This window comes from Ranitomeya variabilis, chromosome 8 (genome assembly GCF_051348905.1).
Source record: "Ranitomeya variabilis isolate aRanVar5 chromosome 8, aRanVar5.hap1, whole genome shotgun sequence".
NCBI classification, from domain to species: Eukaryota; Metazoa; Chordata; class Amphibia; order Anura; family Dendrobatidae; genus Ranitomeya; species Ranitomeya variabilis.
In genome coordinates, this window is record NC_135239.1 from 7,076,226 (window position 1) to 7,092,848 (window position 16,623).

Here is a 16,623-nt window from a genome sequence, read left to right on the forward strand (position 1 = left end):
ACACACATTGTGGGAAGAGGGGGGGGAAAGGTGTCTAATTCTTCCGCCGTCATCCGGACCGTTGAACATAGTATAGTGGGGGGGGGTTGGAATACACCGCACACTCTGCTAGTCATATCTGCAGAATTAAATTTCAGTCAGTTGGGTCTCAATAGCCTGGATATTTTTCTAAATATCCGTAATCTTCCTCTGAAGATAGTATAGTGCCTGAGCAGGCTGTGGATCAGCCTATGGCAGTTTCGTCTGGACATACTCTCCCTCCATAATATGTGCCTGTTCCTGGCAACCCAGATCGCATCCTTTAAAACAGTTCATAAGTCACTATGTCTCCTAATAGCTCCGACAGTATGAACCCCAGTAATGACCCTACACATGGTGACATGATGGGGCAAGTCCTGAGCTTTGTACCTCGATACACAGGACCAGCGCTTTGTCCTCAAAAGTGAGACGTCTGAGGCTTCACAGTCCAAACCTTTACTTTGGCCAAGCATTCTTCCCATGACTTGAGGGCCGCTCTTTCTTTCGCAAACCACACTCGAAGAACCTTAATGTCTGTTCTGTTCCTGATCAGAGGATCTCGGCTTTTAGTGGAGATGAATCTGTGTTGCACTTTCTGCACATGCTCAGTAGTGACCAGTGGAGTCGGAGTCGGTGGTTTGGCTTCCTGACTCCAGAGCCCTGGTTGCCAGTCTCCAAAGAGCATGACTTGCTTCTTCCTGCAGCTGATTTTGGCTTCTGCAGCTGGTCTGAAGGTCCCGCACATCTGGACGAGGTTATCGACTGAGCTCCGATCGGAAAATGGTCACTTGACCTCATGTCGTTCCGCTGCGGTGATCGCTCTCTTCTGTCCGGACGGCGTCTGCGATCAGATCTCTATCATTGTACACAGAGGTCGAGCAGATCACAGCTCCTGGAGGTTATGCAGTGTAGTGCCGCCATCATACATTATCAAGCTGGGAGTATTAGTCCCATTGTGTGGTTGCAATGATTTGGACCCCGCATGGATCACTCCGCAGATACGGCCATTGCATAGAGATTGTGGGACGTGTTGTAGGGTCTGCCACCCAGGTCATTCATACACGTGGGCAGCACGGTGGCGCAGTGGTTAGCACACAATAGCTCAGTGGTTAGCACTGCAGCCTTGCAGCGCTGGAGTCCTGGGTTCAAACCCCACCAAGGACAACATCTACAAAGAGTTTGTATGTTCTCTCCGTGTTTGCATGGGTTTCCTCCGGGCTCTCCCGTTTCCTCCCACATTCCAAAGACATACTGATAGGGAATTTAGATTGTGAGCCCCATCGGGGACAGTAATGATAATGTGTGCAAACTGTAAAGCGCTGCGGAATATGTTAGCACTATATAAAAATAAAGATGATTATTATTACACGTCTACAAGACCCCAATACTGCTGAAGGTGCCCACTTGTATAGCAAACGCCTTTGTGCGGGGTCTTTGCTCCTGTCGCTCCGTCCTCTGTGCTGGGGCTGCATTATGGATTTACTTATCACCAAATAGTGCAAGAGGATTCCGAAGAATCTATCCGGACAATTATCTGTGTGATCCCCTCCTCCCATCCCCCGCCGGCTTCATGCTGGGTCTTTACTGCGCTAAATACTGACAACACATCCCTGAATGAGCCCTATACTGGAGGAATGAGCCCTATACTGGAGGAATGAGCCCTATACTGGAGGAATGAGCCCTATACTGGAGGAATGAGCCCTATACTGGAGGAATGACGCCTTATCTCTATGAAAACCTTGTGACCGCCTCCTGCTGTGATTTGCATATCCCCCAGGATGCACCTGACCCGTCCTCAGATTTGTAACATTTCTTTCTTTATTTCCGTTAGTTTTTGTAGTAAATTTCAGTAACAGATCAGATACATTGTGTCCGGAGAACGTGACCCCACAGTCCATCCCGGGGCCGTCCTCTCCGCGGGGGGGATGAGCGCAGCGCAGGCCCCGGGTGACGCCGGCCGCTCTCCTCTCTATACTCTGGTTTCTCTTCAGATCGAATAAATCTTTCGCCTTTTACTAAAGATTTCCGTGGAGAGGAACAATTATGAGTTTCGTGTAATTTTTTGATGCCCGGCGCTCGCTGGGCTCCTGCACTGGTGAATAACAGGTTATTTGAGGCGTCATCTGCTGGTGGAGACTGATGTCAGTGATTATTGGGTCCTTGGTTCTATGATCTCCGCTCTGTGTGATCTCGGCTGGTAATGCTACATGGTCTGGGAGCCTTGGAATATTCTCCATCGTGGGCTGATGATAGTCCTGTCCCATCCAGTCCTCCAGAGACGCCGGAGGAGGCCGTGGTCACATCCAGCAGGACGGGGAGGTCACAGGTTCCTCTGGGGTTTATTGTCTGGTTTTTTTTTTAATCTGCACAAATGATCTTTCTACCATTCTGAAGCCTTGATGACAGGAGAAGTCGTCGTGGTGTTTCTGAGTTATGGCTGAGAATTGCCTTCTGCAGATCAGATCTGTCATTGTACACGATCAGGGTCGGGCAGATCACAGAGGGTCTGCAATGTGCAGAGATCTTCCATGGAGCAGAGATCTTCCATGGAGCGACCTTTGTGTATCGAAAATATAATTTTTTTGCACAAATTTATAATGGAAACTCTACAGCTACTGTGGCCCAGCACACGGCTCCATCACCACCAGCACACGGCTCCATCACCACCAGCACGCGGCTCCATCACCACCAGCACGCGGCTCCATCACCACCAGCACACGGCTCCATCACCACCAGCACACGGCTCCATCACCACGTTCACACTAGTCTTCTGCCTCGTAGGGTCTCGTCTAGACTTCGATCACTATGTCTGTTGTGGGAGGAAACTGAGGGACCCGGAGGAAACCTACACAAGCAAGGGGGAGATATACAAATGCCCTACAGAGGATGTATTAGATGGGGTGTGGATCTGGGACCCCAGGTTTGCATAGCTTCACTCACTGAGCCACCTTGCTGCCCGTTCATGGGGGTGCACTGCACAGGTGAGCCCATACGCTGCACCGCACCCCAACCCAATCTACGTGTTCACACCGGACATCCCAGGTGGTCTGACAACAAATTGCATCAGCCACGATGGGGGGCACATTATGGGGGGGATATCACAGGCTGAAGCTTTATTGATGGGCAACACACATTGTGGGAAGAGGGGGGGGAAAGGTGTCTAATCCTTCCGCCATCATCCGGACCGTTGAACATAGTATAGTGGGGGTGGGGTTGGAATACACCGCACACTCTGCTAGTCATATCTGCAGAATTATATTTTTATTCACAAAACCTCAAATGGGAACCAAACAGAATATGTAGAAAGCGACCACAAATTATATGACGTTTCAACCCTCCCGAGTCTTAATCATAAAGTCGCTAAAAGACAAAACAGAAATAAATATAAATAACAATACAGAAAATATATACATGTGGATTAATATTTCAAAAAGAAAACAAATAGAATAGATCCACATATTGATTACAATATACTTTGTAGCAATCATAGAACATAACAGGCACCAATTGTTCACCAAAGTGATTGAGAGAAGTAAAGATTGTGGAGCTGGGTGCATAGAATATACCAAGCAGCAGCTGCCCAGTAAGTGAAGGAGCAAAGAAACAGTGAATACAAATAAAGCAAGATGCCACGGAGCCGTGCTGGAGAATAGTCAGTAAGGAGAAGGCTACAGGAGATTGGCCGGAAAATTGGAGTTACCTTAATATTATGCTAAAGTGCAGATTGAGGGAAGCCCAAGATATGTAGGAAAATGGAACGAAACCAGTGAATGTAATAGAAAAACAAGGACCCCAATGTGGCTGTGAATGCGCAGAAAAATACCAGAGAGGTCACAGAATGTGTTAAATAGGACAATGTCCAACTGAATTGGTGAATAGTAATGAGTCCGAGGCATAAATTAGTCTAATTAGCATTAAAGAAGGGGGGCTTTGCATTCTTAGGATCGCCTGTGGTGATACATCAGGTGATGGTAGAGGACCCCTGTTGGAGCTTCCTCCATGTAAGGCGCCTTTCACACATTTATTGCCGTCAGTCACAATCCATCGAATGTTGAAAAAAATGGATGCGTCGCAGATTGTGAAAAATTGATGTGACGGATCCGTTTTTTCGATGGATCCGACTAGCTGATCCGGCTAATTGTATCCTAAAAAATTGAAGGATGCTCAGGTAAAAAAAACGGAATCCGTCGCCGGGTTCCATTCTGTTGTTTCAACAGACACAAAAAACGTTACTATGTCCGTTTTCTCCGGCCGCTGGAAAACCAATGTTCTACGGATCCGGCAAAAAACAGATGAAACGTGAGGCCATCCCTTGCAATCCGTCACTAATACAAGTCTATGAGAAAAAAACAGATCCTGCGGCAACTTTTACCGGATCCTTTTTTTTCAAAACTTGCCGGATTGTGACTGATGGCAAAAAACTGACGTGTGAAAGCGGCTTAAGCGGTGCCGAGCAGTCCGTGCTGATGTAAAGGAGGAGAGCGGTGACCTGTCACGCCGTGTATGAGCCGCGCGCCCTGCTTGTTGTGTGCAGTGCGACGGTCCTAAATGCCGGCGGTAACCGCTGGAGCGGTAGTGCGCCATCCGGCCCGGAAGTGTCTGTGTTCAGCCAGGGGGAAGCGACCGCGCATGCTCAGCGGTTTCTGGGGAAACTCGGTGATAACAAGTAGTGAGAACGGCCGATCTGTGCGTCATGGCTGTGGCCCCGGCACGAACGTGTCAGAACGAGGGGACGATCCGCTGTATATACGGGGATAATGTCACATTGCTGTGGAGCTAACCACGGCCAGGTCAGGGTTATCCTCACACCAGTATGGACAGAAATTCAGCCGCTCTGAAACAAAGAGTTGGTTAATGGTTAAGAAAAAACGACACAAGCCGGAGGACGTCTCTATTGAGCCCTTTTGGTGAGAAAGCATCTAATGTACATATCCAAAGCTTCATGTGATTGTCTCCTCTCCTGGGGGGACCTGGTCAATTAGGTGGAATTTCCATTGTGCCACAGAGTGTTTAACAGTGAAGTGGCCGGAAGTGGAAGCCACGTGTTACCACAACGTATTGTGGGTGTGTGGCTGGCTATACGGTCTGTCTCCCCCACATAAAGGAGACCACAAGGTCTGATGACAAATACCACAAAATTAGAATCACAAGTATAACCCCTTAGTGACGGGGACAAATGTTTAAAATCTGAGCAGTGTCACTTTATGTGGTAATAACTCTGGAGCTTCCACAAATCCCAGTGATTCTGAGATTGTTTTTTTCGTGACACATTATACTTTATGATAATGGTAAATTTAGGTCAATATGTTTTGTGTTTATTATTAAAAAATATCAAACTTGAGAAAAATGTTAAAAAAATGTGCAGTTCTCAAACTTTGAATGATTCTCTCTTTAATCCAGATAGTCATACCCCAGCAAACCATTAATAAATAACATTTCCCACATGTCGGCTTTACATCAGCATCATTTGTGAAATGTTCTTTTATTTTGTTACTATTTTAGGAGGTTTAAAAATATACCAGCAATTTTTCATTTTTTTCAAGGAAACTTACAAAATTTATTTTTTTAGGGACCTATATAGGTTTGAAGTGACTTTGCGGGTCCCATATATTGGGAATCCCCCAAAAGTTATACATTTTAAAAATGGCACCCCCTGAGATATTGAAAACTCCTGTCAAGTAGTTTATTAACCCTTCAGGTGATTTTCAGGAATTAATGCAAAGTGACATGACAGAAATGACAATGTGCATTTTTACCACCTAAATGTCGGTAACTTCTGAACAGGTTACTACAGCCGTCAGACTCTAAGGCCGCTGCGGTGTCACACAGCTGGCAGCGACCAGAGCTGGCTCCAATAGCTGCTGTGCAACCATTTACATGGCGCTGACAGTCTCTGACACTTCAGTACCTGGAATTACTTCTCAGCATTTTGGCTAAGATCAAGTGTAGTATTGTTAGAATTGATGGTAGTAGGACCGGCCATCTTAGTAGGAGGGTCCATCACGCACTCTGGGTGGTGCGCTGGGCAGTATGCTGGGTGGCTTATACACTCATCCGGTGAGAGACCCCGGCCCCCCAGCACCAGATCCATGAGACTGGGTAAGTGAAAGCCCGGAGTGAGAACCTTGGCACATTTTCACGGCACTTCACGTTCATTTGTTCTGAGCACACGCCCTTGTCCGGGCCTCCTGGCCGATGGGGAATTTTTGGAATTTCCTTCTGAGGGTCCAGTCGCTTTTACACTGTAAACCTTCACGACTCGTTTTGTCTTGACCTGTGTGTCTCCCATTTCACGTGTGTCCTTGTCACTGGGACTTTTCGGGGTGCGGTTCCCTTATGAGTTCCCTCCTGACCGGTCTGCGGGAGTGTGTGGCTATCAGGCTCCGCTCGGCCATGAATACCCCGGCTCTCCTCTCTTGGGAGGGAGCCGACCTAGGCAGCTCCTAGTTCTGCTGGGGTGTCAGCCCAGAAGGTGCTGGAAGCAAGATTGGGTCTCCCTACACTTCGGCTGGGGGAGCCCACTAGTCCCTGACCCTTGATGGGGATGGTTTATTGAGGGTCTTTCTCCTGCCGGTGGGAGTCACCATTCACCGCGTCCTGGTGCACTTTTTTTTGCCGCACTTAATTAAGCGCACTCAGGTATAAAGCTCAGTAATCGGGCGCCTTAAAAGAAAACGTTCCCTGTCTGTGATGGCAGTGTGCAGCGGCTCTCATCGTCGTCCCTATGAGTTGTCCTGGCAGCCGGGGTCTGATGAAGAGCAACGACGCGGCCATCTTCCTATTCACACAGCGCCATGTTCTCTAGGTGCTGAGGACAAGCAGTCCGGCGATCACAGGGTCCAGTCCAGTACGGGGAGGAGAAAATCAAATCACTTCTTTCTTCCAGTTTAGTTAAATGTCAGTTTTGTAGAACAGTGTGAGGAAAATCGATCTGTCCAAGTGTAAATATAATTATCCCATGCGGCCAACGCACAGAGAAAAAATCCAAACACCAGAATTACCAGATTTCGGTCCCCACATTTCCTTAAGGTAATGGAACCGCACCTTTTACATTAGTCGCGGTCGTTCACCTCTAATGACGAGACCCCATTATTATTACAGCCCGCGCCGGGGTCTCTCCGTGTCCTGTGACTGTAAGAACGGTCTCCAGAATGTACAGCGGCGGGAATGGAGAAATGAAGACGCCGCAGAGAATAAGGCCGGTTTCACATTTGCGGTTGTGTCCGCAGCGTTTGTGCCGCAATTTTCTGCATGCGTTGTTTTCCTATCTTTAACATTAGGGACGCATGTGTCTGCGATCGGTTGCATTTTGCTGCGTTTGATGACGCATGCGTCGTTTCGTCGTCTGTGGCTTGGCGCGGTAAATGCTACATGTAGTAATTTTAGAGGTGTCAATTTGCCGCCTAGAAACATATGCGATTGTTAGCGCTAGGAATGCGGCAAAAAAACGCATTACAGTCTATGGGAACGCATGCGTACACATGTCTTTGCGTACGCATGCGTTTGATGCGCTTGCGTACTTCGGACTGCGCATGTCCAGGAAGTGATTTAGACATGCCCATTAAAGACACACCCTCCTGGAAATATCAAACGCATGCGCATAAAAAGCGCAAACATATGTAAAAACGCATGCAAATGCTGCGTTTTTTTTTTTTACCATCATGTGTAAGCTGATGCGGATAAAAAACGCTGCGTTATCAGACGTTTGCATGCGGTTCCAGACAATACGCTGCGGACTTAACCGCAAATGTGAAACTAGCCTAAGGCTATGTGTCCACGTGCCGTTTTACATCCGGAATAGCAGCGGATTGAACGCTCCGTGGAGCCGCAGCGTTCAATCTGCAGCGTCCAGATGTTACAGCTTAGTGGAGGGGATTTTATCAAATCCCGTCTACACTATGCGTGGTAACACGCACCCGGCGGCCCTGCGATTACGGACATGCGGCGCGTCTTTTTAGATCGCAGCATGTCCGTTTACCTTGCGGCGACGCTGTGCCGCTGCAAGGTAAATCACAGGGCCCCATGTGTGGGGCGCGATGAACACATTCGGCATCATCGCGTCTCCAGAAGGGGCGGAGCTTTGGGTGGAGCAAGTTTGCCGCTCCGTCCAAACCGCCGGCCATCCTGAAAGTGGACACATACTCTCAGAAAGTAAAAAAACTGCCGGAAAGTTCCGAGTTCTCTGCAAAATCCTGCAGCCACGTGACGCCCCGCCTCCTGCTGAGATTTGCATATCCCCCAGGATGCACCTGGCCCGTCCTCAGAATTGTAACATTTCTTTCTTTATTTCCGTTAGTTTTTGTAGTAAAGTTCAGTAACAGATCAGATACATTGTGTCCGGGGGCCGGAGAACGTGACCCCACAGTCCATCCCGGGGCCGTCCTCTCCGCGGGGGGGATGAGCGCAGCGCAGGCCCCGGGTGACGCCGGCCGCTCTCCTCTCTATACTCTGGTTTCTCTTCAGATCGAATAAATCTTTCGCCTTTTACTAAAGATTTCCGTGGAGAGGATCAATTATGAGTTTCATGTAATTTTTTGATGCCCGGTGCTCGCTGGGCTCCTGCACTGGTGAATGACAGAAGTGACTGGGAACACTGGGGCCATTTTTAGTTCCTAGTGACAGAGACGATGTTCACAGTTCTGACCACTGTCCCTTTATGAGGTTACAGCTCTGGATCACATCAATGGATCCCGCTGATTCTGACATTGTTTTCTGTGACATATTGTACTTCATGTTTGGTAACATTTCTTCGATATAATTTGCGTTTATTGAAAAAAAAAATAATGGAAATTTGGCAAAAATTCTGAAAATTTTGCAATTTTCAAACTTAATTTTGTGCCCTTAAGGCCATGTTCACACAGTGCGTTTTTTACCGCGGAACCGCGGCGGTTTTGCCGCTGCGGTTCCGCAGCTGTTTTCCATGCAGGGTACAGTACACTGTACCCTATGGAAAACAGGACACACTGTGCACATGGTCCGGAAATTTAAAAAAAAAAGCCGTGCTGAATAGCTCCCGGAAAAAAGAAGGAGCATGTCAATTCTTCTTCCTGAACCGCAGCGGTTCTGCACCCATAGACCTCCATTGTGAGGTCAAAATCGCAGTAAAACACGCAGATCAAAAATATATCTGCGTGTTTTACTGCGGTTTGATGTGCAGAACCGCTGCTGCAGGAAGTGCGGGGAAGCCGGCGGAAGTGCGGGGCCGGAAGTGCGTGGGCGGAGAGACATGGAGGCATAGCGTCGCATGGGGATCGTGTCGGCCGTTTGATTGATTTGGTGTGTGTGTGTGTGTGTGTGTGTGTGTGTGTGTGTGTGTGTGTGTGTCCCCATGCGACGATAGTGCCTCCATTGTGCTAAGTCGCCGTATGGGACTACTACTCCCATCCGGTATTAGGATGGGAGAGTTGTCCCTGTGTCCGGCGACTTAGCACAATAGTAAAGTTTACACCAAACACCTACACACAATACACATACATGACACACAGTACATACAACATATAACATAGAGTATATACTCACCATACACCACACTTGTAGGCGAAGCCCTCGATCCTCCAGGAAAAAATCCAAAAATAATAAACCAAATCCATACTCCCTGTCCGCAGAATCCATAAAACGAGTGTCCCACGCCGATCGGCTGCTCTCCGGCGATACACTGCCAGGAGCGAAGCTCCTAGCAGTGTATCGCGTACTGTTCCGGAGTTAAATGGCTCCGGCGTCTCGGTTAACAGCAGTACAGCTGCGTTGAACTTTCCCACGCAGCACTGCCGTTAAGCGAGAGTGCCGGGGTCAATGACCGCCGGTAAACTCGCTCGCGCATGCGCAGTGACACACCGACAGGAACTATGGCTCCTGTCAGTGTGTTGCTGCAGCCGTGGAGAGCAGACATATCTCTGGATGTGTCTGTTCTCCATGAAAAATCTTCGTGGGATACGTGGATACTTAAATACGTGACACGTGTCACTTAAATACGTGATACGTGTCACTTAAATACGTGGCACGTGGCACTTAAATACGTGATACGTGGCACTGAAATACGTGGCACGTGGCACTTAAATACGTGATACGTGGCACTGAAATACGTGGCACGTGGCACTTAAATACGTGGCACGTGGCACTTAAATACGTGGCACTTAAATACGTGGCACTGAAATACGTGGCACGTGGCACTGAAATACGTGGCACTGAAATACGTGGCACTTAAATACGTGGCACGTGGCACTGAAATACGTGGCACTTAAATACGTGGCACGTGGCACTGAAATACGTGGCACTGGAATACGTGGCACTGAAATACGTGGCACGTGGCACTTAAATACGTGGCACGTGGCACTGAAATACGTGGCACGTGGCACTTAAATACGTGGCACGTGGCACTGAAATACGTGGCACTTAAATACGTGGCACTGAAATACGTGGCACGTGGCACTGAAATACGTGGCACTGAAATACGTGGCACGTGGCACTTAAATACGTGGCACTGAAATACGTGGCACGTGGCACTTAAATACGTGGCACGTGGCACTGAAATACGTGGCACGTGGCACTTAAATACGTGGCACTGAAATACGTGGCACGTGGCACTGAAATACGTGGCACTTAGGCTATGTTCACATTTGCGTTGTGCGCCGCAGCGTCGGCGCCGCAACACACAACGCAAAGTAAAACGCAGCAAAACGCATGCACAACGCTGCGTTTTGCGCCGCATGCGTCCTTTTTTTGATTGATTTTGGACGCAGCAAAAATGCAACTTGCTGCGTCCTCTGCGCCCGGATGCGTGCGCTGCAGTGACGCATGCGGCGCAAAACGCGGAGCGCTGTCATTCAAAACACGTCCACTCATTTTGGTGTTTAGTCCCAAAATGGAGGATGGAAGAAGAAAAGGGTTGGACAAGGAAATGACATCATTTTTTTTTTTTTTTTTTCCCCCCACTGCAGTAAACTTTATTTCTGTCAAACACAGACAATCTGCAGACAAAACTGCATCAAAAAACGCACTAAAAAACGCACTAAAAAACGCACCAAAAAACGCACCAAAAACGCACCAAAAAACGCACCTGCGTTTTCTGCAGAGACCTGCAGTTTCAGTCAGGAAAAAAAAAGGATGGAAATCCTGAACGTGTGAACATAGCCTAAATCAGTCATATAACACAAAACAGTTAATAAATAACATTTCCCACACGTCTAATTTACATCAGCACAGTTTTGGAAACATAATTTTTCTTGTTAGGACGTTATAAGGATTCAAAGTTGACCGGCGATTTCTCATTTTTCCAACAAAATCCAAAAAACCATCACATTTGAAGTGAGGCTGGGGGTCAATATGATGGAAAATACCCAAAAGTTACATCATTCCAAAAGCTGCACCCCTCAAGGAGCGAAGAACCACATTCAAGAAGTTTCTTAACCCTTCAGGTGCTTCACGAGAACTAAAGTAATATGGAAGGAAATAACTAACATTTATCAAAAAATGTATTTTAGACTCAAACTTTTTTATTTTCACAAAGCTTTCAGGGGAAAATGAAGCACAAAATTTGTTGAGCAATTTCTCCTGAGTACACAGATACCCCGTGTGTGGGGGAAAGCCACTGTTTGGGCGCATGGCAGGGCTCAGGAGGGAGGGAGCACTGTTTGAGTTTTTGAGCGCAAAATTGTCTGGAATCAATGGTGGCGCCATGTTGTATTTGGAGACCCCCTGATGTGCCTAAACACTGGAAACCCCCCAATTCTAACTCTCAAACTCATATTCAGTGGCCAGTGTCAGGCAGCTGCTACAAAGGCAAATAAAATAATGGGATGTATTAAAAGAGGCATAGATGCTCATGAGGAGAACATAATTTTACCTCTATACAAGTCACTAGTGCGACCACACTTAGAATACTGTGCACAGTTCTGGTCTCCGGTGTATAAGAAAGACATAGCTGAACTGGAGCGGGTGCAGAGAAGAGCGACCAAGGTTATTAGAGGACTGGGGGGTCTGCCATACCAAGATAGGTTATTACACTTGGAAAAACGAAGACTAAGGGGTGATCTTATGTTAATGTATAAGTATATGAGGGGACAGTACAAAGACCTTTCTGATGATCTTTTTAATCATAGACCGGTGACAGGGACAAGGGGGCATCCTCTACGTCTGGAGGAAAGAAGGTTTAAGCATAATAACAGGCGCGGATTCTTTACTGTAAGAGCAGTGAGACTATGGAACTCTCTGCCGTATGAGGTTGTAATGAGTGATTCATTAATTAAATTTAAGAGGGGACTGGATGCCTTTCTGGAAAAGTATAATGTTACAGGGTATATATACTAGATTCCTTGATAAGGCGTTGATCCAGGGAACTAGTCTGATTGCCGTATGTGGGGTCGGGAAGGAATTTTTTTCCCCATGGTGGAGCTTAGGCTACGTTCACATTTGCGTTGTGCGCCGCAGCGTCGGCGCCGCAACGCACAACGCAAACAAAAACGCAGCAAAACGCATTCACAACGCTGCGTTTTGCGCCGCATGCGTCCTTTTTTTCATTGATTTTGGACGCAGCAAAAATGCAACTTGCTGCGTCCTCTGCGCCCGGACGCGGGTGCCGCAGGGACGCATGCGGCGCAAAACGCAAGTGCGACGCATGTCCATGCGCCCCCATGTTAAATATAGGGGAGCATGACGCATGCGGCGACGCTGCGGCGCCGACCGCAAATGTGAACATAGCATAACTCTTACCACATGGGTTTTTTTTGCCTTCCCCTGGATCAACATGTTAGGGCATGTTAGGTTAGGCTATGGGTTGAACTAGATGGACTTAAAGTCTTCCTTCAACCTTAATAACTATGTAACTATGTAACCCTAACCCCAACACAGCCCTAATAATGTCCTAACAAAAAAAAATTATGTTTCCAAAATTGTGCGGATGTAAAGTAGACATGTGGGAAATGTTATTTAACCCTTTCCAACATTGGGTGTACATTTACGGCAATGTCAGAGTCCCTCCCTTTGATGTGGGCTCCTGCGGTGAGCCCACATCTTTCCCGGGACATGTCAGCTGTTTTGAACAGCTGACATGTGCCAGTAATAGCTGTGGGTGGAATCACGATCCACCCGCAGCTATTAATCAGTTAAATGCCGCTATCAAACTCTTGACAGCGGCATTTAATAAGTGGTTACGGCAATCGCGCCAGAAATACGCACACCGGTGACCCCTGTCATGTGATTGTGGGTCACCGGTGTGTTCGCGTGACAACCGTAGGTCTCCTGGAGACCTCTATGGTTGTCAGTGGCAGCTTGCGCCCGGTGGTCGGCGCTCATAGCAAGTGAGTAATTCTACTACATAGGAGCGATCTGATCATCACCTGTATGTAGCGGAGCCCATCGGGTTATAGCAGCTTCTAGTTTCCCATGGAGGCTGCTGGAGCACGGCAAAAGTAAAAAAAAATGTTTTTAAAAAACTATTAAAAAAATAAAAGTTTAAATCACCCTCCTTTCGCTCCATTGAAAATAAAATAAAAAAATCAAACCTACACATTTGGTATCGCCGCGTTCAGAATCGCCCGATCTATCAATAAAAAATGGATTAACCTGATCTCTAAACGGTGTAGAGAGAAAAAAAGTCAAAACGCCAGAATTACGTTTTTTTTTGGTCACTGCGACATTGCATTAAATGCAATTACGGGCGATCAAAAGAACGTATCTGCACCAAAATGCTATTAAAAACGTCAGCTCGGCACGCAAAAAATAAGCCGTCACCCAACCCCAGATCACAAAAAATGGAGACGCTACGGGTATCCGAAAATGACGCAACTTGTTTCTTTTTAACAAAAAAAATAACCGATACATGTTTGGTGTCTATGAACTTGTAATGACCTGGAGAATCATAATGGCTGCTCAGTTTTAGCATTTGGTGTACCTAGCAAAATAGCCAAACAAAACAAGTTTTTGCAATTTCATCGCACTTACAATTTTTTCCTGTTTTCTAGTACAGGAGTTAACTGTTTTTTTTTCAATAACTGCAAGTGATATCGAAGAAATGTTACCACTAACATAAAGTACAATATGTCACGAGCAAATAATCTCAGAATCACCAGGATTCATGAAAGCTCCAGAGTTATAACCTCATAAAGGGACAGTGGTCAGAATTGTAAAAATTGTCTCTACCACTAGGAAGTAAAACCAAATGGGCCCCAGTGTTCCCAGTCACTTCTGTCATTCACCAGTGCAGGAGCCCAGCGAGCGCCGGGCATCAAAAAATTACACGAAACTCATAATTGTTCCTCTCCACGGAAATCTTTAGTAAAAGGCGAAAGATTTATTCGATCTGAAGAGAAACCAGAGTATAGAGAGGAGAGCGGCCGGCGTCACCCGGGGCCTGCGCTGCGCTCATCCCCCCCGCGGAGAGGACGGCCCCGGGATGGACTGTGGGGTCACGTTCTCCGGCCCCCGGACACAATGTATCTGATCTGTTACTGAACTTTACTACAAAAACTAACGGAAATAAAGAAAGAAATGTTACAAATCTGAGGACGGGTCAGGTGCATCCTGGGGGATATGCAAATTACAGCAGGAGGCGGGGCGTCACGTGGCTGCAGGATTTTGCAGAGAACTCGGAACTTTCTGTCAGTTTTCCTTCTTTCTTATTCTCCGCGGCTTCTTCATCTCTCCATTCCCGTTGCTGTAAGACTCAGGCTGGTTTCACACTTGCGTTTTGATCTGCAGCGTTTTAGCGCTAAATACGCATGCGTTTTTTTCTATACTTAACATTAAAAACGCATGCGTTTTGACGCGTTTTCAGCAACGCATGCGTTTTTTGACGCGTGCGTTTAGTTGCAGAAATGCAACCTGTAGTAATTTCTAGCGGCGTTTTTTTGCCGCAAAAAAATGTATTGCTGTCTATGTAAACGCATGCGTTTTTAAGCACATGCGTGTGCATGCGTTTTTAAACGCATGCGTTTCTATAGAAAAACACAAGAAAACAAAAAAAAACAAGAGAACCCTAACCCTAAGGTTAGGATCCCAAGTAACCCTAGGGATCCTAACCCTTAGGGTTAGGGTTAGGATCCCTAGGGTTAGGGGTAGGGGTAGGGTTAGGGTTAGTGTTAGGATCCCAAGGGTTAGGGGTAGGGTTAGGGTTAGGATCACAAGGGTTATGGTTAGGGTTAGGGGTAGGGTGAGGGGTAGGGTTAGGGTTTGGATCCCTAGGGGTAGGGTTAGGATCCCTTTATCACCTTGATGGTGGGGGGTGGCTTATCAGTGACCTGGTGACCAGGACATTCTTCGAATAAAAAGCTACCCCTAACCCTAACCCTAGGGATCCTAACCCTAGCTAATTCTATTAATAGTGGGTTTTCTAGTTGATTTTGATGATTGGCAGCTGTTACACACTTCTCAGCATGCGTTTCAAAAACGCAAACGCAGGAAAAAACGCATGTAAACGCGTCAAAACGCTGCGTTTTTCTGCATACAAAAACGCATGTGTCTAAAAAACGCAGCATTTGCATGCGTTTACATGCGTTTTTTCACCACCTGCGTTTTTTTTTTAAAACGCTGCAGATCAAAATGCAAGTGTGAAACTAGCCTAAGTCCATCATGGAAGAAAACTTCCACAAATAATCCTTCATCATTAGAGACCTTTAACTCTTTAAAATAAGTCATGCAAATTGTCTCTGCAGAGAGGACGAGCACTCTAGCGCCACCTGTAGGAAGCAGCCGTCCTAGACGTCACTGCCGACCCTTCCCCCGAGCCTCGTCACATGACTTAGGATAATTTGCAGACACTGTGTTTCGGGGTGCCGCCCCTCATCAGTGCAAAGTGGGAGTGAATGCGCACAAAAATACCAGAGAGGTCACAGAATGTGTTAAATAGGACAATGTCCAACTGAATTGGTGAATTGTAATGAGTCCGAGGCATACATTAGTTACGGGGATAATGTCACATTACTGTGGAGCTAACCACGGCCAGGTCAGGGTTATCCTCACACCAGTATGGACAGAAATTCAGCCGCTCTGAAACAAAGAGTTGGTTAATGGTTAAGAAAAAACGACACAAGCCGGAGGACGTCTCTATTGAGCCCTTTTGGTGAGAAAGCATCTAATGTACATATCCAAAGCTTCATGTGATTGTCTCCTCTCCTGGGGGGACCTGGTCAATTAGGTGGAATTTCCATTGTGCCACAGAGTGTTTAACAGTGAAGTGGCCGGAAGTGGAAGCCACGTGTTACCACAACGTATTGTGAGTTTGTGGCTGGCTATACGGTCTGTCTCCCCCACATAAAGGAGACCACAAGGTCTGATGACAAATACCACAAAATTAGAATCACAAGTATAACCTGTTAGTGACGGGGACAAATGTTTAAAATCTGAGCAGTGTCACTTTGTGGTAATAACTCTGGAGCTTCCACAAATCCCAGTGATTTTGAGATTGTTTTTTCGTGACACATTATACTTTATGATAATGGTAAATTTAGGTCAATATGTTTTGTGTTTATTTTTAAAAAATATCAGAAATTTGAGAAAAATGTTAAAAAAATGTGCAGTTCTCAAACGTTGAATGATTCTCTCTTTAATCCAGATAGTCATACCCCAGCAAACCATTAATAAATAACATTTCCCACATGTCGGCTTTACATC

General features: G+C 46.7%; 1 protein-coding gene and 3 non-coding genes across 9 annotated transcripts in view; 3 read left to right on the forward strand and 1 right to left on the reverse strand.

Annotated features, from left to right (window-relative positions):
- ARMH1 (armadillo like helical domain containing 1) overlaps nt 1–16,623 on the forward strand; it is a 108,203-nt gene that overhangs the window by 56,358 nt on the left and 35,222 nt on the right. The gene's annotated exons all lie outside the window — the stretch shown is intronic.
- On the forward strand, nt 1,990–2,104 carry LOC143788960 (U5 spliceosomal RNA). Its single transcript, XR_013218777.1, has one exon. It is a non-coding gene; the product is annotated as a U5 spliceosomal RNA (small nuclear RNA).
- Nucleotides 8,462–8,576, forward strand: LOC143788966 (U5 spliceosomal RNA). The gene has a single exon (XR_013218782.1). It is a non-coding gene; the product is annotated as a U5 spliceosomal RNA (small nuclear RNA).
- Nucleotides 14,220–14,334, reverse strand: LOC143788961 (U5 spliceosomal RNA). The gene has a single exon (XR_013218778.1). It is a non-coding gene; the product is annotated as a U5 spliceosomal RNA (small nuclear RNA).